Here is a 27890-nt window from a genome sequence, read left to right on the forward strand (position 1 = left end):
GTGTGTGTGTGTGTGGTGTGTGTGGTGTGTGTGCGCGCTCGGCTGGGGCTGCGCTGGGATCCTTTGTCTGCTGCTGCCGCTTTTCCCCTCCTCCCGCCCTCCCTTCCCTCTCTCTCCGTGCCTGCCTCTCCTCCCTCCTCGCCTTTCTCGCTCCCTCCCTTCGTTCCCCTCTCTCCCAGACTCCAAGCGCTGCTGCAGCTGCAGGTTTGTAAATACTGGACCAACACACACACAACATGGCTGACGCTCGCCCTGCTCCTCCACCAGGGTCTCCGCCTTCTCCCTCTGTCTCCGCCGCTTAGCCTCTCCTCCGTTTAGGCTTTTGTTTCTTCCCCCTCCCCCCTCATCTCCCATCCAAAAAAAAAGAGGAAAAACAATTCACCCTCCTTATTGCGCGCATGGCGGGATTTCAAGGGTAAGGATCCTCGCTTTGGAAGCTTTCTCCTTTCGTTTTGCTGTTTACAACAAAATGAAACCTAAAATCAAAGGGGATTTGGGAACCTGGCGAGGCCTGGGGCGAGGGAGGAAGGGAGGGAGGGAGGGGGGAACTGGGTGAGCCCCGCTGCGAGAGGCTTGATTGGAATGTGCGTATCTTTTTCTTTTTTTTTGCGTGGGGGGAGGCTGATGCACCAAAGTGCTGGCAGAGATGAAATACTGTGTTACACTTGCCGAATGATCTAGGGCCGTTTCTTTCATTTCAGGACGTAGTTCGGTATAAGGTATCAACTCAGCACAGTCACATTAAAAAGACCTCAACTAGTTATGTCAGAATCGGCATTGTGTAGGTAAAAACGGTAGCATAGGCTTTTTGGATTTCATTGCGTTCCCTGTATCTCCTTGTCAGTATCTTAAACAGCTCGCAAATCATGGGATACAGAACTGGAATTAACACTTGCCAGGTCTTTGTGTTGCTAGTTTTCTGTCACAGATTAATTTGCCCTTGTGATGACAATAGCACAAACCGAAGCATTTCCTTTTTGCTAAAATAAGCATTCCTGCTTTTCAGGTTCCTTTTTTTGTAGAAAAGGCATGGCATCGTGAACTTAAGTGAGGTCCCAAACTAAAACAAGACAGCATGCTTCTGACCTCTCCTAACACAAGGCAAATGCTCAGTTCAATACCCCCCACCTCAGTTATTCAGAGCACCCCCTTCTGGCTTTGATGAATATGGCTTATTTTTTTGCTTGCTTATGACGTAAAACCAAAATAACGTTTGAAGCTAGTTTGTTGAGCATATCTAAAGTGATCTGTCGTGGAACAGATTGATATCTAGGTGGTAACTTAAGGATGAATGCTGAAGGTGCTAAGACATGATGGTTTATATTGCTTGCTAGACATGTTACTGTAATTCATAGTAAATGTTTCATTTTTCAGAGATATTTAAAGACACAGTCTTTATTCAGTCATATACACATGGATAGCCATGGCTTCTGTTCATATCTGAGCACTGCCCTAAAGTAACAAACATCGTAGCTCTGTCGTCTTTGTCTACTTTGCTTTGGAAGCTTCTAGTGGAGAAGCGCTGGCATGGCATAATCATACTGCTTTTACCAAGGTAGAAATAAATACTACACTTCAATGCTGGAATTATTGTATCTTAATACTTTTTTTCCTGCTGCTTTTTCCATCCCCGTTAACAAGTGTTGATTAAACAGAGGCGTGGAGGAAACAATTTATAATGATAAGTTTACAACAATGTAAAATTTGAGTGGAGTCATCCAAGTTACAAGATCATTCTGGACTGTGTATCTACGTCATGGCTTCTGAGCCAACTGTATTATTTCTAGATGGAAGAGTCCTAGCAAAAGTCTGTAACTTGGTATATCAGTAGATCCCTGCAGCAGTCAGTTACACTTTTCTTTTTTAACATTTAACAAGCTGAAGGCAATATTGGTAAAGCCACTGGAATAGTTCACCAGCTGTAGCTAATTATTCATTCATTACGGTAGCCACCAAATTTTGAAATTACTGCTCTCTTAATAAAAGTGTGAAATGTGCTGAGGTATGCAGCTCCTCCCTCAGAATAGGCCTTTGGATGCTTAAGCTGAATCTTAGGCTGAAGAGCAAAATAAACAAAAATAGGTAATCTGCAACACATCTGGTTAAATAATGGATCACTTAAAAATAGTCATGTTTGTTAACTCTGGTACATTGTAGTTTTGTTTCTAGAACTGAATTTGTAAAATTCAGCTCTGCTTCATTAGCTTTCTGAAGTTTCGTGTCTATAAGATCTTTGCTACAGGTTGCAATTGTGTTCTTTTCTATGACACCTAGAAGATTTTTCTTTCTGTCTTGGTTGTGTTGATTTGGTCAAAAATCAATATTGTGGGTCTTCATATCCCATGAGGAGCTGATCTAGTTGAAAAACTTGCCAAATATTTGTATTTGGTACCACTAAGTGAAGACACTCCAGTGTTTTTGTCATTGTGGGTAATGCTAGGCTGTTTAACCAGGTTAAAAACCCGGTACTAGTAAAATCTTCTTTTCCAAAACTGTTTACTTTTTCACGTTGGGAGGTGAGACTGAGGAAAAAGAAGACTGCAGGAAATGCATGCAGTCTCAGTGATCAGCTTGAATACCATTTGTATATTTTCTTGGTCTGAGTAATATTGTTCCATTGACTTATTACCCTGTATCTTTCCTTGGTATTTGTTGCCAAGCTGCACTCTGACATGTTCAGATCTGTAAACATCAAGCTGATGCAATAGCTGTTGTAAAGTGTTTTTTAATTAATGCATAATTTGCTTAATGTTTGACAAATGAAAGATTTTCAGTAACGATCTATTTTCTGAAGAAACAGCTGCTTTTTTTTTTTTTTTTTAAAGAATGAAGCCTATTGCTGTAAACTTCTTAGGCTTTCATTTTGGTTTTCCTTGCCTCCTTTCTTTTCTTTCCCCAGGTATTAGAAAGACCAAACTTGGCTTCTTGGTCGTATGGCTTGAGAATGTGTTTTTGTAGATGGCTAAAACTGATTCAACAAAGTGATTTAAAAATCGTCTTTCCAAAGCTGTTCACTGAAGTTGAACCAAGAGAGAGAATCACTACTATGGAAAGTTATTTCCTGTTGTATGGTTAGATAGCTTGTTTTTCATACCAGGCGTGAGAGAGGTGGGTTTGGTTTGTTGTTTCTCTCATTTTCCTTCTCTTTCCTACTCTTCGGAGTTTGGTGGTTTTATGATCGGAAGGTGAATGCTGATCTTTCTTGACACTGGTTTTCCTAATGAGTACTTTGTGTATATCCGGATGTGTCCCATTTGCTATCCAGATACTACCTAGATGTTGGCATACCACATGACTTAAAAGAATGCGCAATGTGACCTTCCTTTTATAAATCTGTAGACTGCATCCATCCACATCTCTATGACATGGACAAGTGTAGTTGAAACAGTGTAGTTAACTGATTTGTATTTATCTATGAACAGTTGATTCTAGAGACAAAGGGGCCTCATCACTGATCCATTTCAAATGATGGTGAAATAATTTAATTCAGACTTACTGCTTTCACCATGTGGTGGTTGCATTTAACTTTCAGTTGTAGTGTGAAATGTGAATTTGCTGATGGCATGTGGAATTCAGGAGGTGAATTGATTTGGCTCTCAGATTGTGGAGAATGGTTCTACAAATCCAGGTTACCTTTTTATGTTTCTTTTCTGTAATGTATGTTGTGTAACTGCTGTAAATCTATGCTATATGAGGTCTTGTTTGACTCGCTTACTTGGAAACTTTATTGAAATTGTTCCACAAAATGCTGAAATATATAGAAATTTTTTCATTACCTGTGGTGACTGTTAGCCTTAACTATTACCTAATCATATTCTAATCTTTGCAGTTATTGCAAGGTAGTTGAGATGTTGAAATATCTTCTGATGATTTTTTTTGGAGATGTGCTTGCAGATTAAGAGTTACTGACAGTACACTGTAAAGACTTACAAGTAGGTTTTTATAGTCTTTTCAATAAGACTATAAAGCTTATAAACCCCTAAGAGCTGATTAGCTCTTGGTTTGGGGGTTTGGGGGTTTTTTTGTTTGTTTGCTTGGTTGGTTTGTTTGGGCTTTTTTTAATGTTATTGTTGAATGTTCCAATATGGTATTAGAGGTCTGCACCAACAAGTACTGGTGAGAGCAGATAGTTATTTCAAGAGTAATTCTGTGGATTTCGGTGATTTAGTAAATGCTTAACTTATACAGAATGACTGCTGAACTTTAGACCTTCAATTCCACATGGTAGTTTGAACAAAATGGAATTTTACCATTTTAATTACTCCTTTTGTTGTTGTGTTTTCCATTAGTTTTCCAGTTCTCACATTGTTGACTTATGGTGGCTTGCATAGGGAGAGCGTTTTTATGATGGTGACCAACTCTTGAGTCCACTTGCCGTCTTTGAAGTCATCTCTTCATTTTCACTTCACCACTTCAGGCCTACCTGTACACAGGTTTTATTCTCTGACTGCATTGTAGCTGGTAGTCCCCTTCTAACAGTGCCAGCTACCTCAGCTGAAGGGCCCTGGGCTCAATCACTACAGCTGCCTTTCTTGACTGATTGGTGGTGTGTGGTAACCTAACTATTCTTAATGCTGGTTTCCAGAGTTGTTTTAGTGTCAAAGTGTTCTGGAGCCTGACTGGTGAAGTCTAAGACTGCTTTTATCTGCAAGTTTGCAAGTGTGTTAGAATTAAAGTGCTCCAATAAAATGTGTTGCTTTCTTTAAAGTCACTGGTGGATCTTCAATCCTTTTGGTTTCAGAGAGTCTTCCTGATGGTTCACAGGTAGTCTTGAATCCTGAGATCCCAGTCTTGGCAAAGTAACTGCAACTTTGGGAGCAGCCTATTAAGATGACAGTTCCCTCTGAATGTGTGCCTCGGAGGCTTTTTTTTTTTCTTCCTGTCCATTGTGTTGCTTTGTTTTCTCTTCTAGATTCCTGTTAGAGCAGAACAATTAATGAATATAGGGAATGTTAAGATTACTATGCTAACTGTGTTGTAAAGTGTAACATTACCTGGCAACTTAATGTCCACCACTGATGCTGCTTGTTAGATTGATACTACTCTACCCACATGTGGCCAGTCATATATAAAATGAAAAAGGAACAAACTTGAATTTTTTGCCAGTAATGTTCTTTGACTTGTTCTAAAGCATAGTAAGCTGTTCTAGCTGGTCTATGCCATCATGCTGAGGTCTGTAAAATTTCACCTATGTAGACTTTGACACCGTTTCAAAAAAACCCTTTTTTTTTTTTTCCCCCTGTGAACTCGTATTAGTCCAATTCAAATGTAAAAATGAACTTTGCTAGATCATAATCTCTTACCCTAGGTAGGTAAGAACTGAAATATTTATTAGGTGTCAGACTTCTGGTTGAGTGTTTTTTAAAATCAAATAATTATTTCTGTTGCAAAACTAATTTTCCTAATTTAGTATTTATGTTTGCTGTGCAGAATTCTTCCCTAGCATGCAGAACAAAGGTAGCTTAAGTCCAGCATATAATCTTGTGTTTGCTGTTGAGATTAAATAAGGAAATTTCCAGCTTTCTAGATTTAATTGGTGTGAACTGAGTAGCATAGAAGAAGGCGTGTTCTAGAATAGTTCCCTGGTGACATTTCTGTTAAGTTTTCTTGGTAACCTTTTCCAAATGCCTTGACAAACATAATGTCTGCTAAAATTTACTACAGTGCTTAGGCTTCTAGTATGCAAAAGCTAAGTACCTATCATATACTGGCCAGTATTCTGTCTGTTCTGTTCTTCTGCATGTCTGTAACTTATCTCTGGTCTTCAACTTGAACTGTAAAAATGTTTGCAGATTAGAGTGTCTTTATTCAATTTTCTAGGAATGATAAATCAAAATAATGCTTGGAGGATATAGGTCATGTAACTCATAATTATACATGTATGTATGATTCTGGGCAATTGCTTGCCTGTCCTGTTTCATAACTACATGTGTTTAAAGGAATGATCTGAACACCAAAGTGAAATCAGAATGGGAGCAAATATGTTGGAGATTTACTACTTCCTTCTCAAAACCTTCCAGTTGCAGAAAGCTTTATTAAATGGACGTAATAGCTTTTTTCTTCATTAATCCTTGTCATGGTTTTGGCTGGGATAGAGTTAATTTTCTTTCTAGTAGCTGGCATAGCGTTATGTCTTGGATTTAGTATGAGAATAATGTTGCTATTACACTGTTTTTAGTTGTTGCTACGTAGTGTTTATACCAAGTCAGGGATTTTTCAGCTTCTCATGCCTAGTCTGCAAGAAGACTGGAGGGGCACAAGGAGTTGTGAGGGGACACAGCCAGGACAGCTGACCCAAAGTGGCCAAAGGGATGTTCCATACCATGTGTCACCATGCCCAGTATATAAACTGGGGGGAGTTGGCCTGGGGGGCAACTGCTTTGGAACTAACTGGGCATCGGTCAGCAAGTGGCGAGCAATTGCATTGTGCATCACTTGTTTTTTGTGGTCCAATTCTTGTATTATTATTTTCTTCCTTTTCTGATCACTTAAACTGTTCTTATCTCAACCCACAAGTTTCACTTTTTTTTTCTTCCTGATTCTCTCCCCTACGAAGTGAGTGAGCGGCTATGTGGTGCTTAATTGCTGGCTGGGTTTAAACCATGACAATCCCCTTCAGAAGTTCTTTGTCTGAATGGTGAAAGATAATATAAGTGGTTGTTTTGCGGTCAGTGGAACTGCAGTTTTGAGATATGATTGGCCAAAATCCATGCTCTGATGAGAGTATATTAAAAAATAGCTTAACAGTAAATTCTGCCTTTCATGGGACTTCATAGAAATCTAACTCTTAAAGTGCTTTTAGGTTAAGGAATATGCAGGTGTTTGACATACTGGGAAACCACTGGTGGATACTTTGGATACTTACATGGCATGGTCACCAATTCCCTCCCTCTCTGCTCCCCCCATCTTTAACAGAAACCATAAGCACCTTGCTACAGCAAACGCTTAACTCCAAAAGACGGAAATCTACTCTTTGACAGAACTTTGCCTGTGGTTTGCTTTCAGGTCACAGCTGTAAGTAATTGCACATGGGTAAAGCAGCTCTATAAAAGCTGACTTTAAGACAGAGCCAGCTGAGGATCTCGCTAGTGTGCTGACATCTTCCTGGCCAGGGATGCTTGACTGTATGACACTGACAGTCACCTTAATTGCAATCATGAGTGTTACCTGTATCATCATTGCTCTTGTTACTATTAAGTTCATATATGCTTTTATCAGTGAATATTTGAATAGAGTTAGATCTGTTAGATCTAATATAGCAAGCATTAGCGAGTATTTAGATGCTTAATAAAGCGTACATATATTGGTAATTCTGATGTTTGATTGGTTTAATTCTCTTCCTAGTGGAGCCCAGTGGGTACTTTTCTTTTATCTCCTATTTTCAAACATCATTCTATGGACATTGGTCTGGTATTGTACATATACCTACTTCAAACAGTTGGGTGGAAGTAAGGTGACCAGGGAGGAATCTGAGTATTGTTATCACCGAGATCTGTCCCTGACAGCCTGAACCTTTACCAACACATAACACCTCAGGGTAGTCGGCTTATGACACGTGATGGACATCATGTTGGTATGGGGAGGGAGCATTCACAGTGGCTGTCCTCAGGGTCATCTCTCCCTACTGCTGAAGGGATGAAAAGGCTTCTCTAGGAGTGAATAAGGGTAGTGTGCTGGTTTTGGCTGGGATGCACTTAATTTTCTTCATAGTAGCTGGTATGGAGCTAAGTTTTAGATTTGTGCTGGCAACTGTTGGTAACAGGAATGTTCTCATTACAGCTGAGCAGTGCTTACACAGAGTCAAGGCCTTTTCTGCCTCTTGTACCACCCCAGCAGCGAGTAGGCTGGGGTGCACAGGAAGTTTGGAGGGGACACAGCTGGGACAGCTGACCCTAACTGACCAAAGGGATATTCCACACCATATGACACTGTGCTCAGCATATAAAGCTGGGGGAAGAAGAAGGAATGGGTGATGTTTGGAGTGATGGTGTTTCGTCTTCCCAAGTAACCATTACATGTGATGGAGCCCTGCTTTCCTGGAGACAGCTGAACACCTGCCTGCTGATGGGAAGCGGTGAATGAATTCCTTGGTTTGCTTTGCTTGCGTGTGCGGCTTTTGCTTTAACTATTAAACTGTCTCTATCTGAACCCACGAGTTTTCTCACTTTCACCCTTCTGATTCTCTCCCCCATCACACCAGCGGGGGGAGTGAGTCAGCAGCTGTGTGGTGCTTAGTTGCTGGCTGGGGTTAAACCATGACAGATAGAAATCACTTCTAGTCCCTGACTGCAGGAGTACACCTCAGGTGAATTGCATCTCTCTGTCTGCTGCACCTCCATTTTGTCAATAAAAGCATACTTTATTGTTAGGTGTCAACCATAAGACAGAGAGGGCAAGCAGACTCTCTTCTGGTTCACGTGCTCTCCTAACTGTTCAAGATGGGGGGGAGATTCACTCCTACCCTCAGTTATACCTGTGGCTTGTATGGAGAGACATGAGACAAATATATGTTATTTCATATCACTAGGGACATGTGGCTGTATTAATAGTGGATGAAAAGTACATTTTCCAGTAGTAATATCTTGCTGTGACCTTGGTGGGGAACTAGGGCTGAAGGAAGCATTGCATTACAGATAGTTTTAGGCTAGATGCTTGGAAGGACGGAATTTATATGGATTCATATGAGGTGAGGCTTTTGCTTTGTTTTTCCCCATATGTATAAAATTAATCGAAGCAGGATGGGGTGGGCGGAGACTTTGCTGTGAATAAACATCCTAGTTTTCAGTTATACTTAGGCCTCTAACCACATTTCTAGGAGACTGTATGTTTGGGCAGGGGTGGCACAAGGTTAAATATGAAGCAGGGATCAGCATAAAAGGCAGAGGTGTGGTTGTCTGTTCTTGTGTGTGCTCTGTTTATCTGTAGGACAGATGTCTAGAAAGCTTCACCTGCTTTTATGAGGAAGGATATCCTGCCTTCTGAGATCCTGTTTTCATTGGAAGATACTTCACTTTTTCCCTTTTTGAATTTCTATTTCTCCCCTCCTCTGCTCCTCAGTTGAGTAGACTCAACCTTCTTTCAAGTACTACAGGACAATTTAGTCCTCTCTGCAAATAAGTATGTGTGTGTCCAAAAGAAAAAAGGGATGTGTGTTTTTTGGGGGGGTTTGTTGTTGTTATTACCAATACCTAGATTTACGCAAAATCTCAGGAAATACAATTAAATGTTTATGTTAGTGAATCTAGTTCAGGTCAGATATAAAGCTTTCTGGAGAGAAAATTAGATTATGAAGCTAAAAAGAGAAAAGTATACCTCTACTTGTTGCTGCTGCTGAAAGTTCTCAGTCTGAAGTCCTATCCTGATTAACTTACTTTCTCATATCATTTCCATTTGTGCTGCATGCGTGGTGAAGTGATTTCAAAGCAGGGGTTTTGATCAGAGCTTGTTGTCAAAGTCTAAGAGGAAAGCATGTCTGCTGTGGGACAAGCACGGTATGGTAGGAAACAAGGATTCCAAGGTGGTCCTTATTCTTAAAGTCTTGACTTCTTGCCATGATTTGTTCTACTACAGAACAAGAGGAATTCACTGTTTTAAGGCAGCAGTTTCTGAGGAAATATTGTCATATACGCAAACTCATGCAGGTGTTCTCTTAAAAGTACATTTTTCACAGTCCAGTAAATAACCTTTCCAGAGTAACTTGAAACAGTTCTTCATCCTCTTAAGTACTTCAGGATCTTCTAATTAGTTTCATGAATATGCAGATACCATACCAGTTTCAGAACTAGTACTTTGTGCATTTTTCTTCCATGTTTTAAAAAGCACCAGCAGTATGAGGCTTGGTCTGTTCTGGTGTTTCCACTGCTTTTAGGGAAAGTCACTGGTTTCATAGCTTTATTTTTCTTTCCCTGTTGTCCTGCTCCCCCCCAACTTGTGCAGGATGTGTGGTGTTTTCCACCAAAAATCTGCAAGACCTGTGTGTAAGCAAAGAAAATACCATGTAATGTCACAATGCCAATGATTCTAATTTTTTTAATAGAAAAAAGCCCTATGATCAGCAGTTTAATAAATTATCATTGTCCTTGTTGATGAATCCAGTGTTGACTGCAGTATTTAAATTATTAATATTGCAAATCTCTGATATTTTTTCTCTACAGCTATACTACTCTTCTGTAAGTAACAACTTTTCTTCTAAAGTACAGTTCTTTCATTGATCCTTCAAATTTATGAAAAACAGTGTAGTTAGCTGTAGCCAGAGCTTGTAATACAATGCTGAATTTTGTTTTCAGTGTCTTGCTGTTACTGTGTATTACAACTTTGACATCTGTTGTAGCTATTCACCATTTAAAGTTGATCTGTTTATGCTGAGATTTTTATTAACATTGTAGACAGTGAGTGAATGCAGTTGGTCTGGAAAAATGAAGATCAGATTATTGGTTAGTAGCCATGGCAAGAGACTTGCCATTCTTAACAGCAAATGCTTTCACTTAAGTGATTTATGTTAGTAGTGTAAACAGTTACTTGAATGTATTTGTATGAGAACAGCTTTAATCTAAGCAAAAATGGCTCAAGGTGAAGAAAATAGGTAAGACAAATTCAGTTCATGACTAGTTGCTCAGCTTTTTCAAGATGCAGATTAAAGGCAAGAGATCGTTTTCCCTGAGTCCTTTTTTCAGGTTTTTTCCCCAGATCATTGCAAAGATAGGACGAAAATTACAGGTGATTTAAATTGCCTAATCATGTCTATAAGCTTTTTCTTAAAATCAGGTGTGTAGAGAGAAAACTTCTTATGCTTTGAGTATGGGCTTAGGGTCTCTGTTTCAGTGTGATCATGCTTCAGTCTGCAAAATATTACTCTTCACTCTTTCATTGCAGTAATTCCAAATAAAATTATTTGTCCATTTTCTTGTGACTAGAGGAGGCCTTAGTTTACCCAATAACTTCACTGTAGTTCCTCCCCCTACTCCCAGTTGATTTGAGAGAGAGAACTCCATTTTTGTCAGAGTAGAGGCAGTCAGTATTTTTGTCCAACAGAGACCCAAGTTAATACCCCTGATTCATTAAACACTGTTGGCTATGATTGTAGTTACTGTGTTGTTGATCATAGGAAAAGTTTAGGCATGTGTCTCAAATCCATGAATGAAAGGGCTCATAGTACAGCTTGTCATGGTTTTGGTTGGATGCAGACCTAATATGGATAACTGAATTTTCTAACCTGGTCCCTCTTAAGTATTTTGTGGCCCTGCTTTTGGGTTTTTTAGGTGCTGAATTACTACTTACTTGTAAAATCCTTATTGGTTGCTTAGGCTGAGGTTCATAACAATTAAATTTTGACTAATTAATGCTGTGATTCATAACTTGTCCTAATAAGAATTTTGAATTCTCATGTATTTTGTCTGCTTTTAAAACTGGTAGGTAGTTGTTATAGCTCAAGCCTTAAGTACTGATGTATAACTATTTGGCTTACTTTCCCCCCACACACTGTTTTTGGTGTCTTCTGGCCCTCTCCCTCAAATTGGTGGCCTGCCACTGCTTATCTTGAAGACAAATGGTGATTATGTCATGAGTAAGTTATAAAACAGCTGCAGAAATTGGATGTAAATGGTAAGAATTAACGATCGTTAGAGCATGAACTGTCACCTCTGAATGGAGGAAACAAAAGATGTTTTTTACTGTGGGCCTTCATGAATAAAGTTATAGAAGCCTGCTGCATTAGAGAGAAAAAAAATGTTTCAAGTATGTCAGCAAAATATTTGCTTTTACAAAACTAACTGATATCACATTCTTAAGCTTGGCTTAGGAAAATATTTTAATTATGCTTATTTTCAATTTAGTGTTGCAGTGGCATCTTCTCAGTGTACTAGGCTTTAAAGTCTCAGAACACATATCCAAGAATAATTTGTTACTTATGATGCATAGAGTACTGGTAAGCTAAGAAGCTTGAAAGTGGTCTGTCAAATGGCAGATTTTTTTTTCCTCTTCGAAATATATGAAAGGAAACTTACATTCCCTCAATGTTGGAAGGGGTGCGTAGCAGCGTTACTAGCCTGGATTGTTGAGAACTGGCTCTTATACACTTAAAATGTCACTTAGAAAGATCAGCCAGACTCCTAAAGAGATGTGAACCCATGAGTTTGATGTGTCATGATTAATTAACCTAACAGATTTAGCTAAGTGCAGTAACTTAGCACTCCGTTACCTTCTAACAGCAGGGTTAGGTATGTTTGCCCTGGCCTTGCTCTTCCAGAATGTTTGGGTGATCCTTTTGACTTTGGAACAATGTTTCTCAGACTAACACAACAGCAATTAAACCTAGTCCTCAAACAAAAGCTGATGACATAAGTATCCCCTATGAGGAGACACTTAAGCAGAGAACAGAAAAATGTCTGTCTTTTTCAAATAGACACTTCCCGCTCTAGTTCCCAGAGACCTGTCTATGTAACTGTTACCAAACTAAACTGAGTAAACTCACTTAAAATTATAATAAATTATTCGGGTCAAGTCCATCTGTAAGAGCATGAGTAAGGACAAAATACTTGTATTCTAAAATTTAAAAGTTCACTTGTATACTTGCTACCATTCTATGGTAAATGCGACTTGTCCAGTAATAAGGTGCTGCTGTCGTATCCTGGGCAGTGGTTATTTTTGTGCTTATGGTTTTTGGACTCACAGGAAGAGGAGGATAGCTACCAATCCATAAGGAGAAGCTAAACTGCTTCATATTTGCCATGATGCAAAAGTGTGCAACTTAAGGCAATTACACCGACCTGTGACAACTTGTTACCCTGGTGTCTGTGCATGTTCTTGCCCTGTGGTTAAATGCAAGGTAATTTGCAGTAGACTGAACAATTAGGAGTGAGTTAAAATTTACCTTTGGATAAACGGATGCAGGGAAAGCTCTCCTGGCTTTGAATAAATACTAGATCTCTTCAGGTTTTTTTTTTTTTTAATAAAAGCATCCTGTAAGATTTCTTTAAGCATGGAGGGCTGTGCATTTATTAAATGATCAGTCAGTACGTTGGAACATACGCAAGGTTTGGTCAGCAAGTAGTTTTGTATTGCCTGTAAGAGCAATTATGTGGATGCTTTAAAAAGTCATTGTGCTTCAGAGTCCTGGATATATTGTGTAAAGTCACAGGAAGAATTGTAGCAATGTGGTGAAAAGAAATGAAATCATATCTTAATATTACTGAGTAAGTGATAAACTTTACCACTGTTTTTAAAGCTGTTTGGCTAAACTCTCATAGCTGTTTATGATGGTTCTATAGTAGAAGGACAGAAGAATACTGAAATTGAACTATGCCTTCTGTTGGCATAGGCAAATCATTCCATAATAGTTAAAAGAGTTTGTGCTTATCGGTGCTGCTTGAGGGAAGGGAAGAGTAGATTAGACCTCTGAAACAACTCTTTAAAAATGTTCTATGCCTGTGTCTCTATTGTTGTAGTACTAAAGCTGTGCATAATATTGCAGTAATAGACAATTTTTTTTTCTTTCAAAATTAGTTTTGCTGTGCTAAAGAATGACTGAAAGGTTTGTTTATAGATAAATGTTTCACTTTTTCTTCTCAGCTGTTGGAAAGGAAGTAGACTGGAAACTTTTTTTTTATTTAAAAACCTGTACATGAATTAATGTGGAACTTAAAATTTTTTGTTGACAAGCACATTCTTTTTTTTTAATGAAGCTGTTGCAAGCTCATTTGGTACTAGTCAACTCTATTATTCCTTCTTTAGCTTGATTTCTATTCAGTAGAACAGCCAGTGTGGGTGTTTTTAATACAGATTAAAATTTTTTAATTTTAAATTTCAGATTAAATTTTTTGGATTCTTGTGTTCAATTTTTGAAATGTATTTCTGGACTAATATGGGAAACAAGGAATTTTTCAAAGGGCAAGCGTATGGCAAAATGTAGAGTCCCTTAGCCAACTATTACTGAATCTGGTTGTGATATTGCTGAGGTGAGCGGCAGATCAAATAAGAAACTATTACATTTAAATCAGTTTAATTTTAGACAAACGCATAATACCTAGCTTTACTTTTGATAAGCCCTAGAAAACAGTCTAAACCTGCAAGGCTTTCTGGAATACATCTTTGAAGTACTTAACTTTCTTTTGGTTTCTGGGTTATTTATTTATGTATTCTTAAAGTGGCGGGCATATAGTTGTCTTTTATCCTGAAACCTGGAGGGAATTTCAGAAAGCTAATTTTATTCAGTGTGAGACTAAACTTCAAGCCTGTAATTGAAAAGAGCTTTTTTTTTTTTCTTACTGCATTCTGGATATGGCATGTGTATGTCATTTCCCACTCCCACCCCCTTTTACCTCAGGAATTTTGTTTTCTTTAATTATTCTGTCTCTTTGCTTTTGTCAGTGCTCTTTTTTTTTGCCTGTACGGGTTGGTGACTAGCTCTTTTCCCTTTCAGGCAAAATCCTATGCCTACAGTTAATTGTAACCATCAGCTGGTGTATTGATAGCTTGTCTGGTTTAGTGAACATGTAGTGTTATTACTGTCACTTACTTCTAATCAGCCCATATGACTTGAGGTTTAGCATTTAACGATTAGTGCTCTTTGGATGTAAATTCCATAACCACTGATGTATGATAGTGGGTTATAGGCCTTTCCTGGCCTTTTTTCTTTCTCTGAAGAACTCCCAGAATAGAACAGCACATAATTAAACATATAATGAAGAAGGCTTTGATCAGAGGTTCCCAAACTGTTACCAGTTGCTTCAAACACCCAAACAATGGGAGAAGCCTTGATCTGTGACCTACTGAGCTGGACCAGCCAAGATGATCATCTCTTGCAGGCACACCTGTCTGTTCGTCAAGGGAAGATCAAGAACTTTAAAAACCTCTGGACAAAGGTGAGCTAAATCCTACACAACAGTACTGGTCTGAATGATGTATCCACTAATGGTACTTCTTGCTCCCTTTTATATGAAAAATAAAGGATGAAAAATAGATAAAGCGTAATAAAAGTACACCTTTCTTCTGATGAAAGCAAAGTTAGTCATCCCCTTTGTCCTTCCTTGTCTATCTTTTTTTAATTCCACAAATGGAAAAACAGCTATATTTGCTAGCAGAGGGGGAAGAGGAGTCAGTTTTGTGTATCTGCACTTCCAGTTCTATTGCAAACATCACTCAGGTTATCATGTACATGCAGGTGTGACAGAGGCTGCATGGTATGCAAGTTCCTAAAGTTCAGAGAACTGTATTAATTTGCTGGTTATACCCAACACAAAACTAAGTATAAAAGTATTTTTTGTATTTCTTTCACTTCAGTGACTTCTGTTCATGGTACATAAATAAGGCTGCAAGTTGAAAGATTGTTGTGGAGCTGTGCTAGAATATTTTGTGGACAATTAAATATTCACAAATTTTACTGAAGCATAATATTTTTGGTTATTTCCACAGTTTTCTGCTGTGCCAAAGGATGATTCTTTCTCCTGTTAGTTCAGAGTTCTTCTCTGAACAGTTTAACAGCAGTATCAGTCACTAATGGGCTGGAATGATGCAAATTGTAGGGATTTCTTACTTTCTGTTGAGCTTACATTAGCTTCAAGTAACTGCCAATCTTTACCACTCTTCAGGAAATAGACTTAAAAAATTGATAGTGAATTGTTCCACATCTTGGGTTGTTTGGTCATTAGAACTAATAAGCCACATTTCATTGCTGCTTGTCTGAGGGTTGAGAGGTGTCCAGTCAATCACTGTTATTAAAAGCTTATGAGGGCAAAACAGAGGAGTTCTTGCTGTTGAAGTTCGTTGGGTTAATCTTCTTTGTCTGTGTTCATGGTGCAGGTATTGAGGTATACTTATGGATGCTTGTAATATGTGGTGAGTTTTCAGGTGTTTGTGTATACCAGATTGCCCATCTGGAAATTTGTCATTGCCTTATTATTTACTCACATTTTTAAAAAAGTTATGTATTTTTGCTCCATAAGTATCTGTAACAATGGTTATAAGAGCTTTCGTGAATTTTAAGAAAGAAAATGTGTGATTTCTTAAAAAAAAACAGAATTGTTTTTCTTAAATACAGTTTTATGAGGGAATTGTATCAGAACAGAGGTTGATTTCATCAATCAGCTAGCTGCCTTCAGATGAAAATGTCACTTAACCTACTTATGGAAGCTGTAAATATAAGAAATAAATTGTAGGTGCGCACTGAGAGCTAGTTTTTGTTAGGCAGGTTAGTTTCTTCAGCTCTAGAAGATTCTTGTAGCTGTAACTTGTTACATGGTCTCCTGGGGAGTTCTGATAAACTGTGCTTGGCATGTGCTTGAATTAGTGTTCATTCAAGTTCCATTAGTTATTTGAAAGATAAAATGGAAGCATGTTCTCTGAGAGGAGAATTTTAGGCAGTATACTTTAAGAGTAAAAATGGAAAATATAGGAGAACAGTAGTTAGAAAACACAAGACTTGGAAAATATGCTTTAGCTATAATCAGTTTAACCTACTATCAAGGAAACAGCTTAAAATAGATGATCAATTTGAGGACTTTAAGGCCTACTTCTCTAAGATGCTGTTTTACTATACACATTCAAGGGAGGGGGGAAAGCACTTATTACCTGTATTTGAAGCCTTAAGCATACAGAATAATTCAGGAGTAGTTGGAAAAGGTATAGATGAATAATGTAGATGTCTTTAGGAAAACTGTTGCTTTGGTTTTGTATGAGTTGGTAGTGATTTTTTTAAAAAACTAGTAAATGCTGATAAAATTCATACAACTTGAGAGTTCAGTTTAGGGGGGGCGGTTTGTTGGGGGGGTATTTTTTTTTTTAATAGTGTGGGGTTATATGGATCATGTTGTCTACTGTTGAGGGGGAAAAAAATGTTGTTCTTCCATTGTTTTCCAAAAAAGTTAGAATAATGTTTTTCTTAAGCCATCTGAAGAGAATTGTACAGTGTGGTAAATTCATCTTGCTTTGAGGGCCAGGATTATCATACTCTAGTTGACTGGACTACCTACATATTAGTGGAATTAAGTGTTAAGGCTTTTAACAGAAGAAATAAAATACACCAACTTGTCAGTGAAGTTGTAATTTAATTGCCAGTGTCCTGGGGAATTAGGGGAAGACAAAGCAGAAAGGTTTCTTTTCAACCAAATCTTTCTCTTACAGCAGAGGCATTAGCTCAATCCCCAACTCTACCAGTGCAGAAAAGATCACTTTGTAATACTTTCCACAGAAACAAGATCACTTTAAATCACACTCTCTTCCCTTTTCCTGTTTAGCAGAGGAACTAGATTCCAGCTTTACAGGTAGACAGATGTTAAATGTAATATAAATGGAGAGTTTTAAAATACATGCTTGCATAAGCTGGGTGTTAAAACAGGTGATCTGGAGAACCTTTTGGTGTTGACACTTAAACCTAGAAAAGTTAGCTTTTGTTTTAGAGGACTAGCAAGACCCAGCCTTATGTATGACTGTTTTGTAGGGAGGTGCAAATCATATGTGTAAGGCTGAATTACAATGATTTTTCATTAAAAAAAAAATAATATTAACAATGCAATGTATTGCTAGTAGAACTAGCTACCATGAGGAGTACTTGTGCTTCTGAGGGCTTTCTAGAAACAGCTATATTTGTAGAGAAGCTCAAGATGGATTTTGCAATACTTAGATCCTATTAAAAAAAGCATGAGAGGGAAATGCTGAGTTGCTGAAAAATTGGGGCAAGTGTTCAGTGCATTGTTCACAGCTGGAATATTTGGCCTCTAAAAGGATATTGACAATGCCTGAAGCATTTCTAATACCAGTAGGTTTTGTTGTCACAGGTTGCATGCCATGTGGAGTAGAAAAAGTCATGTCTTAATTGTAATAAAAGATACTATTGGAAGTAAGAAGACTATAAATGAGAACAGTTCCTGCTCTGAAAACTTCAGCTGTAGAAAACAGGGAAAAAACTCCTGTGTAGCTAGTAGTCATATACTTACATATCTATTCTGTTTCAAGAAAGGAATGAATAGTAACCAGGTCAGAAAGAACGGTATTACATGATTGCCTGCCGTCCCCTGCGTACGTGGAACAGTAATGGATTTCCTGTAGATCTACAGCTGATAGCCTTAATTATTTTCCTGACTTCAACAATAAAATAGGAAAACTTTTTGCTCTTTAGAAATGTTGGTTATCTTACTCATTCTGTATACCTCAAGACTGTCCCTCGCTTAATGTATGCAAAGTGTTTATCTGTCATATGTGATAATCATATTTTGAGTTCAGCTATAGTAGGTAAAGCTTTTTCTGAGTTTAGAGCTGTTCTACCTTTTAAAGCCATAATGCGAAGAGCTCACTTGAATTAACCAGACTAGTTCTTTCTCTTGCCGTACACAGTTGTGTATGGATGTATACATGTGCTTGAAATTCATTCTGACCAGTGCTTGTCTTCATTAGCTGTCTTCATTAGCTGTATTCCTAATTTTTTCCTCCTGAATAGTGAGGAAAATCAACTATTTTCAGTAGCATATTCACTCATAAAGGGAGAAAGGCTGGTGAAATTAGGGCTAGCAAAGTGTTTGGCAGGACTTTGCTGCTTAACAGTATTAACTGATTTTGGTCGATTTGCAGAATTTGATAAAATTACTTATTTTAAACTGGAGGGAAACTTAAACAGTTCCAAATCCTGTGCTGCCTCTTTAGTTCTTAAAGTTGTGGCTAGTAATATAAGATCAAGTGTATGAGCTGTTGTGTTTTATGTGTTGTAAAGGAAAATACTGATCTCATTTAAAGTACAAATGCAATAGTTTGGATAGCTTAACTAATATTTTTAAAACATTTTGTCTTATAAAATAAGAAATTGAAGTCTCCTTGCTTATATGTGCCCTGCGTTTTGCTGTTGGCAGGCTAAAACTGTTGAATACTTAACTGAAAATGATTTATGACTTGTTAAATATCAGTTAAAGTTTTCTGACAAATGTGGTTCGTTACTGAAGATTCAGTACTTCACTGCAGTAAGTGTTTGTGAACTAAGTTCTGCCAATATGTTAGAAAGCATATTCACCTTTAGACTTTCATTAAGGTAGTGGCCGATGAACTGAATTTCTGCTATAAGCTTTTTATTAATTTGGATGGCCTAATGAATTTAATTGTAAATGAGAGGTCATTGGGTGAAAGGTGGAAAGGGACCACTGGTTCTAAAACTTTGTGGAGAAACATGTGTCCTCTAATAAAATGATGGAAAGGACAGTGTGTAGGAGCTGGTCAAAATACATTGGTGTAAGATTAGGGATTAAAAGTGGTTTCCTTTTATTCCATTTTGGACTGGTGGGATGATAATGTGGTTGGGAAATGTTTCTAAAGAAGGCATTTAAGAATTCTGTGGTACTTGGGGACTGTGGTTTTGTGAGTCTGCCCATGGTTCTGTTTATGCTGGAAGCTACTGTGTTCAAATTTGGGAGGGCTTGTTTGCAATTGGTTTTGACTGCCTGAGATCAGCCATTGAGACTTGTATCTCGTATTCTGGATGTATGCTTTAAGCTCTTTGGAGTGAACTTCTAATAAAACTTCAATCAAAATTGCTTAATTGTCTTCATTATGATGTAATTAGGAAAAATAGGGGGGGGGGGTTTCAGCAGAAAGGAACTGTAGCTTTCTTGATCCAATACTTTAACCTTTAGATCAGAGAGGTGAAACGGAAATGTATGAAGAGTATCTGTATCTTTGATAAGGACAGAGCATTTTTTTACTAAAAAAACTAGTGAACTACTAGTGAATTGCTGATAAAGAACTTCAACTCTGAACAAATAAGCACTGGGCAATTTCTGTTCATGCACACTTAGCAAAGACCCCCTGGGGTTTGGCAGCAGAGCTACTTAAGTCCCAGTGTTATGTTTTCTTTGTATCCAGCATTGTGTGGGCCAGATAGGATGACAACCATAATTGGGTAGCATGTTGTTTGTTGTGCTGCTGAAGGTGACCAGTGAGACTTTTTCTGTTTGTATTCTGTGTTCTGCTTTATGCTTTTTTTAAAATGGTTTTGTTATTGACTGAAATGCAGAGTTTTTCAGGGGTGTTGGCTAGAAGTTTTATTTGTGACAAGTAGCCCTCAGTGAGAAACCAGAAACCACGGAGAAGCGTGTGCTGCAGCTAGTTTTGCAAACAGGCTAGGACTGAAAAAAATGCTGCAGTGATCCCAAGAGAGTATTGGTATGAGGAACTATGTAAAAAAAGCTGAGCAGCTGATTGAACTGGTCGTTGTCAGATGACTGGAGGAATTTTTCTATAAAGCAATGGTAAAATTACTTGTGTAAACACAAGGAAGACTGGAGGTTGAAGTCAGGGAGAAGGATAATGCAGAAAGAGTATAAGGCAGTGCTTGGGAAGTAAGGTCTTCAAAGTTTAGAAAGAAGTGAAAGACTTCTTGGTTTGCTTTAATTCAGTTTTCTGGATTGGCAGATGTCAATCTACCATAGTTTCTAAAGCTAAGTGGTTTTGACAGGTAAGGAGACCTAGCCAATCTGGAAGGGTAACTGATGTGTAATAAATGTGGGCAGCGCCAGGCAAGCTAGGTGCTGACAGTGGCACAGACTTCTTAACCTGATACCCTCAACAGAAGTGCTTGAACGTATGTATGCAGTATAAACAGTCAGTTCTGTTGTGTGCTCGTTAAGGCTTATCTCACCTCTCAAACAGTTATTTTACATGTGCTTAAAATGTTGTGAAATCTGAGAAGAGCAGAGCTCTAAAGAACATGGAAAGAATTAATTGTGTTTTTATAAAGAAAGCTGTATGTAATTAGAGCGAAGCAAATGTGATGGGTGCACGACTTGGCCTTTAATATTTGTTTAACTCCCATTATATAGCAATGCATTTGGTAAGTTCCAAGGATCCAACTAGGGAAAAAAATTCATAATGATTTACATGCTTTATAATAAGAGAAAAAATTTCCAGAGTTCTGTGGAGTCTTAAAAAAAATAAATTAAAAACTTATCAAGCAGTGTCTGTATGCAAAAAAAAGTTGAATTTAACATTGATATTCCAGGGTTTGATTTCAGAATTATACCTTTTTAGATAAGGTTCAAATGTTTTCAGGATGCACTGCATTGTATGCCGCTTCTTTGCTTTGTGTGCAGTTTACACGTTTTTTGAGCAGGTTTTTTTTTTATTGCTCTGAAATAAGACATTAAACTAAAATCTAAACAGTAGTTACATTGTTATCTTGGAGTTTCAACAGCTTGGGCTACAACAGTTCATATTGCAGTTCTGTAATTTGATAGTAGGCTGTGTTTTACAGTGTTAGCACAGAATTTGCTGAAATAAGATCAAGGGAAAACTGTCTCATAGTTTTAACATACATGTTGTGAAGCAAGCTTCTCTATCAGATTTCATTGATTAAAAATCTATGTATTGGGGTTCTTGTTCCCACTCTTTCATTTAACAGCCCTTACTCAAAAGAATCTGAAGTCATAGTTCTAGGCAATTTTTAATGTATGAAGTGATTCTAGTATAACCCAAGTGATGAAGTTTCATTATAAAACTTTTACTTAATAATATCCATGTCAAAATTGTCACTCTTAATTATTTGGCAGTTATGTTTTGCTGCTGCATGAAGTGTTGATGACACTGAGGCATAATGTCAAGCCCCTGAGAGCCTTTATGGATCTTTGTGTTAAGTGGCAGAGACATCCAGTTCAATTTCATAACTTCTGGGTGGCAGTGTGTGTAGGGTAACTGCTAATTCTGTGTAGTACTTAACTTTCTTCTTACTGTCTAGTCCTGGTGCTCTCTAAAAGTAGTCCTCTAACCCTTTGTGAAGCCAGCCAGAAAATAGATGTGGCACGCTTAAAAGTGCCTTAACTGTTAACAAGTTAAACTTCTGATCAATTCTATCCTTCATCCTTATCTGATGATCTTAATTTCATGCTAGAAAAGAAATCTGTTTATGGGAAGACTTTTTATGAATTGATCTCATAGCTCTCTAGACTTCTAGAGTAGGGTTTCATTACCATAACTGCACATTAAAGCTTCCCACGCAGTGGTTTCTTGAACTACTTGGACAAATATTGGAGAGTTAATTATGGAACTTCTTACAAGTTATGTTGAGATTCCTACCTAACTTTTATATGCAGGAAACTGTAGAAGATACTTCCAGGTCTGTGATGGATCAGGCTTCAACTTCTACTTTTTTCTTTTCCTGCTAAGAATCTTTGGACAATTTGTTGTAAGAGCTTTTATCCTGCCCCACTGAAGAACATAAAGACAAACTATACTGGTACAACCTGGGGCTTTGTAACCCTGAAGGTAAATACCAGTTCTCTTATGAGGTGCTTATACATACTTAATATTTTAAGTCATGTGTTCCAATGCACTGAAAATACTATCATCCACATGAAAGGTTCTGCAAAGGAAGAAAGCCAGGTATTCTCTCTAAGGGGTACCCGAGTGGCAGATGAAAACAATAGTATTGTGCAAACAGCTAAAGATTATATGAAGATTGTTGGGAAGGAACTGAGAGGGAGAGAATTAATATGAAGGGCATACAGGCTGCACTACAGTATATGTGCCTAATTTTTGGCTGCTATTATGGTCAAAAGTTACTGCTAACTATCTGTAATAGCTGTAGTCTAGATTGAGAAAAAAAAAAAAAAAGAAGGTAAATTTAAATGTATCTAAGGTACTCCTGTGCTTTCACTGTACAGATAGCAATCAGGCTCTGCCAGGCTCACAGCTGACCTGCTAGTTAAGTCATCTGGCCCACTGAGTAAAATGCTTGATATGTCTAAATGCAATGCATTTCCTGGAGAATCCCTTAGAACTGTGTTTAGGGTATGCCACTTATGGAGACTGTTGCTTTTTGAGGCCAGAATCCCACATTCATGTTGGATATAGAGTTTGTACTATATGCTGAGGGCTAGCATAAAATATCAAGCCAGTCAGATGAGAATGACATGACATCACTGTAATTTTTAGTTGACCAGAAGGTCTGAAATAATCCTTTGATTGCAGTAGGATTTAGAGGCACTTCAGAAGTGCCACACTGGTATATTTCTAAAAAGTAGGAGTTTGATTCTAGATACCTAAACTTTCAAAAAAGTAGTTCTTGCTATCAGGAGAGACTTAGCGTCCTTCAAGGCTTAATTTCTATACAGCTAAACTTCAATGATCAGTTTCACTGATGTGGCACTAGTCAGATCCATCGATTGATGTCTTGGGTTGGAAAAGGTTTGGGAAATGTCACATTTTACAGTTGGTTTTTCACCTATGGATTTTATTTATTTTAAGAATGCAATGCATACTTCTGTGAATGTTTAAGGCGAACACCCTACCCTTCATTGTAGGGTGCTTAGAATTAATATCTGAACTTGATCTCTCTCCCAGTAATCCAGGGCTTTTCAAGCCAGCAAAATATGTCCAAACAGGATATAGTGTGTTCTTCCTGTAATTTAGAGCAGTGTCCAGGATGGTGGTGTCAAATGTGATTTCGCTGGGTTTGGGGGTTTTGTTTGGTGTTTTTCTGTAGAAAGTGAAAAATCTTGCTTGTTTTTTTTTGTGTTCCAGGCTATTGATGGATGGGTGCTCTAATGCAGACAAGAACACACTAAACTTCTGTAGCTTGCATCTCTACAGTAACTGTGTAAGCATAATGGTAGTGTAGACAAGGCTAAAAATTATTTATAAGCTTTTGGAGGAAATAACATCTTTTAGCATTTAACCTGTAACAATTTTTTAAAAAATCAGAATAGGTGCATTCTGACATGGGGGCTAAGAACCCTGCACCCTCCTGCTCTCTTTACTGGTGCTTTTATTATAACTTAGAACTGTAGTGTGAGAGCTCTGAAAATTAGTCTTGCAAGATGATACTCTGATGTTGGGAAGGTTGTCATTAAGTCCCTGAAATTAAAAAAGATAAGCAAGTGTGTTTAAAATACTGTTTTATAGTACTGGCTCTGATGAAGTTCTTACTGCTGCCTTTACAAAGTGGCTGAATTATACACTGTCAGAGTTTATTTCAAATTACATCTGTTGCAAACATAAGAGTTCTTAAATGCTAAATTGGATTAAGTGAGACAGACTACTTTAGATATGTGTAATGAGGAAAGTGTAGTGGAAATAAGGAATAAACTATGCGGTTGTCTCAGTAACAGCTACATTTTGCTAATTCAAGAGGAAAAAAACCAAGCATAGATAGGAAACACTGGAAACTATACTTTCAGGATTTTTCTCTGTTCTCTCCTTTTATTTTTTCTTTTTTCTTCTGTGTAAGAATTTTGAAGGCAGTCTTCAAGAGTTAACATTTGCATGTGTTTGTACTAATGCTTCAAGTTAATGAATTTTAAAAAAAAAAATCCACGTTTCACCTGAAATACCGTTTCTGACTTTAGTAGAGGTATGTGCTGAAAGATGGTTTAAACAAAACTTGTTCAAACTGTTGCCTGAGCTAGAAGACTTCTGAAATTCTGAACCATTGGGATAATTCTTCAAAATAATATTATTGTTGATAGTTGCTCTTCTACTATAGCGAGTGTTTCCAATTTTTTTAGGATTCCTAAATTATGACAACTTCCCTGGTTTTGTGCTATAATATGAAGTTCTTGTCTTCAGAACTTATCAGCAAACCCTTTTTTGCTCTATATTATGGTAAATAGTCTGTCTTATTTATTAAGGCTATAATGTTTTGATAAGTTTTATAAATACAAAATGCAGTGCTGTCTTTTGCATTCTATATGGTTAACACAAAGTTAAAATATAGGAGTTTGCTGAAAGGTTAAACATTTTTATTCAGTTCCAGAGTCATCATAAGGTATGATAGCCTGATCCCTAGAGTTCAAGTGTATGCATGTGCTGCTCCCTCTTTAGCAGAAACTGTATGGTATTTGCAGTCCCATTCTCAACAAAAGTCACTTGAATAGACACCCTATCAACAAGAGATAGTTTGCACAAATTTCAGATTCTTTCAGTCTTCTGCTGAATAATCTGCAGTTGCATCACTATAGCATTGTAGCATGAAGGTAACTTAGTTTTATTTATGTCTTTATCATAGAATCATAGGGTGGTTTGTATTGGAAGGGACCTTTAAAGATCATCTAGTCCAACCCCCCTGCCATGGGTGGGGACTTCTTTCACTAGATCAGGTTGCTCAAAGCCCTGTCCAACCAAATACATGTGCATTTGTGTGTGTGTATGTTTGTATATATGCACACATGGTTGCATGCCAGTGCTGCTTGTTTCTGTACAATTGTAGACAAATAACACATCTATGGTTAGAGGAAAAACTGCAGAGGCTATTGTAGCAGAGGGATAGTAGTACTTGATTTGGGATCTTTCAGCTCATAAATCCATAGATAAAATGTATCTATCGCTCTTCCTGCTTGTCAGCTGCAAATCACTTCTATGTTCAGAGTTTCCATGCTGTAATCTTTCTTGTCAGACATCAGATGTTACACACAAAATCCTAGTTATAGGATAAAAAAAGTTCTTAATAACCAGTATGCTTGTTGAGCCTGTAGGATGCTTCAAAACAAATTTGGAATTTGAGTGGCTGAATTCTTATATCACAGGAAAGTGTTTGGGGTTTTTTTATCAGGGAAGGGGAAAAAAAGTAACACAGACTAAAACCAGGCATATATTTTTATTCCCCCTTATTTAGGAGATGTTTTAACATTAAGATTGCCTTTGGGGAGAGGGGGCACAGAAGACTGGCACAGGATCATCCTTTCCACCCATATGGTAAGAGTTAGGGAGTCTAAACATATATGCTTCATCCATGGTTTCAGCACTAACAACTGAAACATGTACCAGCAGTTCTGAGCTGAGTTATGGAAATCAAAATACCACTTATCAAGGAATCTCTTAAGCTGATGCATTTCATTTCAGAATGACTCCTTCCACAGAAAATTAGCATGATCTGTTGCAACATGCTGGTCGTCCGCTGAAAAACTACCAGTGCAAACGCAAACTTCTAACGGGGCAGTTGCATGCAAGAGAAATGTTTTGGATACCAAAGTGAAAATGCTTGAGCCCACCAGGTGGTGCCAGAAGAGCTGCTTACGGGTGGCTCTGAAAGCAGGAACAGACCTCCTAGCTAACATCAGAGGGTGTGTAATCTGCATTTGCAGCTCTGTATCTGAGAGATAGAAGCAACGCATGCTATTACCTTCCCTCTCCTTCCAAACTTTTACCCCTAAAGCAATGACTTAGTGGGTTTGGTGCCATTAGCGTTGATTATCATAACTATTTTTGCGCTACTAACATCCTTCTTCCATGGATAGCAGGGTCATGAAGCTTTCACTAGAACGCAGCAGACAACATTGTGCTGTGTGTTGCAGTGAAATGCATGTAATTTGGTGGAAAAACAAGCATGAATGTTAATAAAGTTAAGCTAGAGAATTGTTTTAGGTGGTTATGTTACCTGATCAGAAAGTAACTCCCAAAACACACTATGTTTAGAGAGGAGACACTGCTTTATTCTGTGCAGGATGCAAGGTGGAAGATTTCCACAAATCGAGCACATGTAACTGAGGTTTTCAGTCCATACTTATACACTATAGTTAAAACACCACACCTGTCTAATACATGTTCTGCCTAACTATTGCATATTCGTTATGTTGAGCAAGCATTATGTGTTGTTCCCTTGAGCAATCATCCCAGAGTCGTCTTCACCTGCTCAGGGGTCTCTGGTGGTCTTTGGTGGCCCTTTGGGGAAGAATACTCTTTTGTCCTTTTAAGGTCGTGCCTATCTGAGGACACCAGGGTCTTTGTTTCTCTTGCCAACCCCTCCTTTCTGAAAGCCGAAAGAGCATGTATGTCCGTTATTGGCAAGTCTGTGACTCTTCAAGCATCCTCTATTGTAAGCAGAATCTTAAACTAGATAAGCGTTACCTTGAGTACACATAATCTAAACAGTCCTTGAATAGCAAACATACCACACTTCTCATGTTTGGGTTTTTTTTTTTTCTTTAAACTTATCAACACCGCCTTACTAGTTAATCAGCCTTTTGAAGGCTTGAGGCAACGGTTACACTTATTTTCATGGTGTTAAAAGCACATATAAAAACATTTTGAAGTGTCTAAAGAACTAAGTTTATAGAGGGCATTAAGCTGGTTCACAGTGAAAGCTGCAGTCTGTGTGTGCTGGGTTTCTTCCTTTTGCCTTTATACTGCCAAAATAATTTTTTAACACAGCTTTATTTTTTCTGTCTTAATATTATGTCTTCCTCCCTACTCTAATAGTATGATTGTACTATTCTTATTAAAACTGGTATGATTGACAATTTCTAGGGCTTGCATTTCTAGTCTAACATTTAACCTTCTGTGAAACACTCCGATATTTAGAATGCTGTCAGAGAAAGTAGTCGTCTAACTTCTGCATTGTTTTTTGTGTAAGTGAGCTGTGATCTAGGAAGGCTTGTAAAAACAAACAGCAAAACACCTGGGCTGGTGGGTAGCTGCAGCTGATGACAAGTGAAAAGAACGCCTGTCTTTAAGTGAAACCTGCAGCTGTGGTGCTAGTGACTTGCGCTGTCAGGTGCTGGGGAAATCGGTGCCGAACTGGTAGGCAGTGGCACTTCTGAAAGTTACTGGCAGTCTGTAAAGACTAGTGTAACTTGTTTTGGGTGTGTCACTTTGGATCCAGAAAAGCTGCTTGTGTTGTTTTTGCTGTATCTGCTGCTACCAATTACCCTAAAATTAGGGTATTTGGTAAAGAATTACCCTAAAAAGTTGATTGTTTCATAAGTCATATACATCCAAACAGGGAGCTTCTACTCTTCCTTAACAGTATAGCTTATTGCTACTGCGTACATCAGAAGCATGTTTTGGGTTTGTTTTCCACTTTTATGTGGAACATGGCATTCTTTGAGACATGTAATAAAATTTGTTACAAAAGTTTTTGCATTTTGTGAGTTAATTTTTTTCTTGATGATTTTTCATATTAAAAGTTTAAGATATTTGCCTGATGGCAT

The 27890-nt window shown here is 37.9% G+C and overlaps 1 protein-coding gene across 2 annotated transcripts in view; it reads left to right on the forward strand.

Annotated features, from left to right (window-relative positions):
* Positions 1-149: 149 nt before the first annotated feature.
* Positions 150-27890, forward strand: part of SPIN1 (spindlin 1) — a 54541-nt gene continuing 26800 nt past the window's right edge. Inside the window, exon 1 of one of the 2 annotated variants that reach the window (XM_010568691.1) lies at positions 150-415. The gene's annotated coding sequence lies outside the window, so the exon portion shown is untranslated. Of the gene's footprint in view, positions 416-25605; positions 25657-27890 lie in introns of those variants that run through there. The other variant, XM_010568692.1, reaches the window with a different exon arrangement.

This window comes from Haliaeetus leucocephalus, unplaced genomic scaffold, assembly GCF_000737465.1.
Source record: "Haliaeetus leucocephalus isolate CR32 unplaced genomic scaffold, Haliaeetus_leucocephalus-4.0 Scaffold251, whole genome shotgun sequence".
Taxonomy (NCBI): domain Eukaryota; kingdom Metazoa; phylum Chordata; class Aves; order Accipitriformes; family Accipitridae; genus Haliaeetus; species Haliaeetus leucocephalus.